Source organism: Astatotilapia calliptera, chromosome 12, assembly GCF_964374335.1.
Source record: "Astatotilapia calliptera chromosome 12, fAstCal68.1, whole genome shotgun sequence".
Taxonomy (NCBI): Eukaryota; Metazoa; Chordata; class Actinopteri; order Cichliformes; family Cichlidae; genus Astatotilapia; species Astatotilapia calliptera.
Window position 1 is genome coordinate 10838810 of NC_137433.1, and position 6440 is coordinate 10845249.

General features: G+C 44.1%; 2 long non-coding RNA genes across 2 annotated transcripts; one reads left to right on the forward strand and one right to left on the reverse strand.

The window, feature by feature from the left end:
- Positions 1–2314: 2314 nt before the first annotated feature.
- On the reverse strand, positions 2315–3312 carry LOC145432399 (uncharacterized). Its single transcript, XR_013912676.1, has 3 exons — positions 3024–3312; positions 2861–2928; positions 2315–2783 (listed from the first exon to the last, which is right to left on the reverse strand). It is a non-coding gene; the product is annotated as an uncharacterized LOC145432399 (long non-coding RNA).
- Positions 3313–4890: 1578 nt separating this feature from the next.
- Positions 4891–5897, forward strand: LOC145432397 (uncharacterized). The gene is made up of 3 exons (XR_013912674.1): positions 4891–5031; positions 5117–5228; positions 5309–5897. It is a non-coding gene; the product is annotated as an uncharacterized LOC145432397 (long non-coding RNA).
- The last annotated feature ends 543 nt before the right edge of the window (positions 5898–6440 follow it).

Below are 6440 nucleotides of genomic sequence, written 5' to 3' on the forward strand. Positions count from 1 at the left end.
CTACGTTTTTCGGTTAGAATTTTCCATTTTTCTCCTCTTCGTTGGGCTATTTTTGGTACCCTAAAATACCGTTTATCAGTTTCTCTGGTCGACCTACTGGAGCATCCGTAAACACAACAGGACATAGGCATTTTGCGTACTGTCTGTCTGTGATTTTGCGCTTATCTTTTTCACTTCCGACCGCCAGTCAAATTTCGCGCTTTACGTCGACGTCACGTCTACGTCAAATGAAACCTAGCTATTCGAGTATGACAATTCAGATTACCGCTCATCTCATTGGTCGAGGAAAGGTCGCTTACGGAGAAAATACCGGAAGACAACAGATGACCACAACAAGAAGCATGGCCAACAGGGAAACAAACGCCGTCACTGCGGTGCAAGTCTCGGACGACAGTACACCTAAAGCTGGGCAGACACTGTGCGATTTTTTCAGTCGCGTTATTCAGCTCCTGCTCAAACTGCACGATTGACTCGCAGGGGTTAGAAGTTGGTAGGTCACGATGCAGGTCTCACACTATACCGCCCGATGCTCTGATGCGACCTGAGTGCTCACACTGTGCGTCCATAAAATTAAGGTTATAACAGAAAATCTGTCGCTCGCTCTCTCTGTCTCTCACTCACACAGACACACCACCACCATCAACTTTGCTAAATTGCTAATGAAAAACATGATCAGGCAGCTGTGATTTAGCAGTGATGTAGATCCAACTATTTTCACGGTTGTTGTGGTCGTGATAATTTTGTGAGGCCACATCGAAAAGGCTCGGATGAGCTTTTCAAAGTTCTACAAGTTGTGCCTCCATCGCTTGTGTCCAGATCACACGCTGCACAGCCGTGCTGCTCCGTCTTTTTCACGGCGTTTACGTGTTTGCGCGCGAGCAGTGTGAGCGCCTGTGGTGACACCTTCACGAGCGATTGATGATCGGGAGCTGGTCGTGAGGTGTTAATCACTTCTCGTTACCCCACGTATACTACACGATGAAGGCCAAAATCGGTCCGATCACTCAAAAATCGGCTCAAAATGGGCCTAAAACCGCACAGTGTGAGCCCAGCGTTAGAGCAGCAATGTTTGTTCCCCTCAGAGAAAGGGAAGAATGGGAAAAGGAAAACACCTGGCTGGAAAAAGTTAATATGGGCATGTGCAGTGAATATCAGCGCTATGTGGCCAGAAGTGTGATAATATAATTTATTTTGTGTAATAAACGACTGCAAGGATGGATGATTACAACAAATAGATGACTAATACATAAAAGTAATACATAGATGAATAATGATGATGAGTTAAGATGCGTAATCATGGGAACAAGCGGGTTTTCAAACGGGAGCAGCTGATTAGCATTAGAAAAGCTGAAATAATACCTCAACTGAAGCCAATTGTACTAAATGCACTAAATGTGCACTGTTACAAGAATATTTTTCTTTCTATTGTTTTCTATTATTTTAAGTTAAGCAGGACAGAGTTCTTTTAAAGAAAGATTTACTTATATTCTCAAAAGTTAAGCATGACAGGCTTCTGTTTAAGAAAGAGACCTGTTTTATGTGTTAATGTTGTCATTTTGAGCTAAAAATAAATGGCTAAATGATCATTTGTTTCACATGTGTTCATATCACAAAGAATACACATCTACTTAAATCAAATTCAAGTCAAAGGGTTAAAAAAAATAATTTCACACACAAAAAAAGAGCTAGAAAATTCACCACACTGGGAAGGGTGAAGACAACTGGGTCGCCCGGCCCTGGCCACGAGGTGTCCCTTATTTATTTTTCAGGGAGTTGGCAACCCTACCGGGGCGGCATCGTGGTGAGGGGTGGCATCACGGGCATCGGCAAAAAAGAAAAAAATGCTTGAACTCATGCTGCCCCGACGTCAGCCAGGGAATGGCACAGGCACCGATCGGTTTTCTATCGCCCATTTGCTGGGGGTAAGGGCGCCCTCCTGCTGCTTCCGGCACGGGGAGGAGAGGCCGGGGCGGCGGGGGATTCTCTGGCTGGTTGGAGCAGCATCTAATAATAATCAAAACAAACCAACAAACACGAAAACACCAGGGGCCCGTTCTTCGTACCTCGCTAAGTAGGTTAGCCAGATTAGATTGTTGACGATTTCGCGTGATCCTGGATCAGTCGGTTCCCCGAAGCTCATCCGGGACTTGCTGCCATAGCAACAGAGCCGTAAGCGTAAACCTGCTCGGGAGCAGGTTTACTTTATGTAAACAGGATTAGATCGCGGCCACGCAGGTATGTCCGCTTCATTTATACGAAAGCAACAGTGATATTTTTCCACTGTTTCACCATAAATAAATATTATCAATGTAACTAAAGATAATGCAGCACTTGATCCTTTTATTGATTTCACACAGATACATACAGGTCATTTCCTAAAAAAGGGAAATGTACTATTAACATTCTATTACATGTATGTGATTATTACAGATGTAATTCATATTTCACAGTAGTAATTGCAAATTACTTTGTGTAATCAAGATGAGAGACCACGGCTATAAAAGCGAAGGTGGATTTGGGAAGCCTGTCGCAGCCATGTCCTGTCCGTATACGCGAGCAGCCCATTGCGGAAGGTGCAAGATTGATAAGGAGAGTTTTCAGAATTCAGCGTATATTGCGGGATAGACAGGATCCTTTAGCTCAGCGCGACAGTGTGCTCATTGAGAGATATCGATATTCCCGTGAGGGTATTATTTACTTAACCAACTTGTTGACGAGGGGGTGCAGGACCACCACCTGTCTTTTGTTCCTCTGCCCTTTTCTTGGTTGCTGTTATGAACAAACTAACAGAGTAATAGAGTATTACAGGCCAGTATTACCTTGCCAAGAGACGAAAAGCAATCTAAGAGATAAATATTACCATTCTGTAGAATACTCCTGTATTCCACCTTTACTTGTTCCCATGTTCTTGTGGGTCCTGTTGTGGCTCTAATGTGAAAGGGGATATAATATAACATATTATAATATAATATAATGCCATATGATATTGGACAATATAGTGTCATATGATAGATCTACCCTACCGCCTACTGGTGTTGGCCAGAGGGGCCGATGGCGCGATATGGCAGCCTGGCTACAACCGTAGCTGCCTCCACCAGTGTGTGAATGTGGGAGTGAATGAATAGTGGTATCGTAAAGCGCTTTGGGTGCCTTGGAAAGCGCTATATAAATCCAATCCATTATTATTATTATTATTAAATTACCTACGAGTTTGATTTGTCAGCAACTTTCTGCTAGCCCTCTCTCCTTGCTTTTGCAGCCTTTGCAGTGTTCTCTTGCGTTTTAATTAAACTCTGAAACTCCTGAAATCCCTCACTCAAGAGTTCTTGCTCTGCTGCCGGAAAATACCGAGCACGCCCCTTCGACATTTTCGCCGACCAATCAGCGGGTTGCCGATCAATGTTTCTACTATCGATGCGTAGCCCCTTTTACGACACCCAGTGATGTCACATTCCTGCGTCCAGCTGTAGTAATCGTCAACAGCAGGTGTGTTCGGGGAACAGGATTAGCGAGCTCACGGTTAGCGCGATGATTTGATCTTGGATGTGTCATTTGATCTTGGATGTAGTAAGCGACGTACGAAGAACGGGCCCCAGGGCCCTGTTTCAGGAAGCCGGTTTAGTGGAAAAACTGAGTAAGTATACCCTGAGTTAACGAAAACTCTGGGTTTTCGGTTTCACAAAGCGAGTTCAGCTGCAGCCTGAGTGAGTCACTATGACGACACACTCCGTGAAGCTAACCTGCCCCCTAGCAGGTTTACTACAACTAACCCTGACTGTCTCCGCCCCTTTGTCGGAAACCTGACAGTAGGAAGTGTCGGACATGGCGTGCCACTTCCTTGAAGAGCCAGTAGATCGTGAAGCCCAAATTCTCCGCAGAGCTCTCCGCCGGGAGAGAGTGATCAGAGCGCGTTTGGACATTTTATCATTTCCTGATGATTTTCTGTGCGAACGTTACCGTTTCTCAGCACAATCTATAATTTATTTGGATAACATCCTCAGGCCATATATTACGCATGTGACACATCGCGGACATGCTCTCAGTTCATTGCATATTATTTGTATTGCACTTCGTTTTTTGCAAACGGGAGCTTTCAACATTCAACATCTGCCAGAAAATGCTGAGGATTTTCTATGAGTCTGTGGTGGCCAGTGCGATCCTCTATGCTGTTGCATGCTGGGGGAGCAGGCTGAGGGTCGCAGATGCCAACAGACTTAATAAACTGATCCGTAAGGCCAGCAATGTTGTGGGGGTGGAGCTGGACTCCCTCAAGGTGGTGTCGGAGAGGCGGATGCTGTCCAAGATAAAGACAATGTTGGATAACACCTCCCACCCACTCCATGACATGTTGGTCAGTCACAGGAGCTTGTTCAGTGAGAGACTGAGATTACCGAAAAGCACCACTGAACGACACAGGAAATCATTCCTGCCTGTGGCCATCTCCCTGTACAACGCATCCACTTAACACACTGGTTACTGCTACAACTACACGTTTCTTTTCCAAATATTTATTTATAAGTGACTTATGTATGTATGTATGTATGTATATATATGTATATATTGTACTATTCTTAGTTAGCGTATTGTCTGTCTTGTCTTAATGTTGGTTTAAAATGGAGCACTGTAACAAAAAATAATTTCCCCCAGGGATCAATAAAGTATTCTGATTCTGATTCTGATTTCTGTATAATATTGGTGACGCTGAGCACGTTTCCAAGGCTACCGTCTGTCGGGCAGTCAGGAATGTTACAGTTGCACTGAAACATCTCCTGTACTCGTCTGTGGTGTTCCCCGGTCACAGACCCACAAGATTTATCAAAGAGGGATGCCACAAAATTGCAGGTATCAGGATGACCAAAACTTAATGTATGATGTGGTGATACTTGGACTACTACTTAAATTGCACATTTATTTTCAGGGTTCCCAGGCGTGATTGGCTGTACAGATGGCACTCACATTCCAATCATTGCTCCTTCAGTAAATGAAGGAGACTATGTGAACAGGAAGTCTTTCCACAGCATTAATGTACAGGTACATAGTTCCCTGTAGCATGTCAAACTAACAAATTATTTCATTATAGTAATGGATGCTAATTTGTGTTCTCTGCACTGTGAAGATCATATGTGATGCTGCCAACATTATCACAAATGTGGAAGCCAAGTGGCCAGGCTCTGTCCATGACTCACAAATATTCCGTGAATGTACACTGAGCACAAAATTTGGACATGGTGAGTTGAGAATACTTTAAAATATATAAAGACCAATTGCTTCAGGGACATTTGCACTGAAGTGTACCCTTCTGTCTTAGGAGAGTTCACTGGCTACTTGCTTGGTGATAGGGGGTATCCATGTTTACCCTATTTGCTTACCCCTTACTCTGACCCTGAACCGGGCCCACAGCAGCGATATAATCTGGCTAATTGCAGGACAAGAGCCAGAATTGAAATGACTATCGGAATGCTTAAGGCCCGGTTCCAGTGCCTGCAAAGACTCAGGGTCACCCCAGAAAGGGCATGTGACATTATTGTGGCATGTGTGATTCTTCACAACATTGCCACAATTAGAGGAGAACACTGTCCTTCTGAACCAAACATCAGCAGTGATCCAAACCATGAACATCCTGACCCTCCCACGGACATACAAGATGGAAGCGCAGTCAGAGACACCATATGTCACAATCATTTCTTTTGACCCATCACCTCAACATGTTGAAAGAAGAATAAACAGGTTTTTTGTTCAACTGGCTTTATTGGTCGCCTGTGTTTCCTGTACACAAAGTATTAAAAGATGTAAACCTCATAAAGTGTCTCTGTTGCTTCCTCCTCTGTAACAGCTGTCAATGTTTCTTCATTATTTTCCTGTAGTAAAGAAATAAACAACATTGCTGTTCTACTGTACACTCATATAATCTGTGGAGTATTACTCACAACTGCATGTTGGTCTGGCTCAACAGGAGGCTGCACCAGATGCAGTACACCATCACCATCAACTGATAGAATATGAGGTTTATACAGGTCACTTATAACTTACAAGGGACCAAATGGCAATTAACAAACATACCAAGCACCTTACACTTCATTGTCATTATGCTCTCAAAGACAACCAAGACTGAGGGAAGGCAAAATCAGTAGGAAAATAACTTCACTACAAAATAATCCATTATGGTAAAGAGTTTATCAAATGAATGAGTAGCACTGCAAAGGTGACTGTGAAGAAAGGATGTATGCACATCATGTATTATTTTGAATTTACCCCCTATGTAGGCACTTGTGTCTTGCGGGGTTATTGACTCAGAGGATGTCCCCGCAGAGATGCCTTCGGCCACAGGGCGCCCACTGTTTTGGCTGAGGGCCAACTGCTCAGCCTCTGTGAGTGGTGGTGGTGGAGGACCCCCACCTGTTTTTCGGGCCTCCGCTTTTTTTCTGTTGGCTATAACGGGC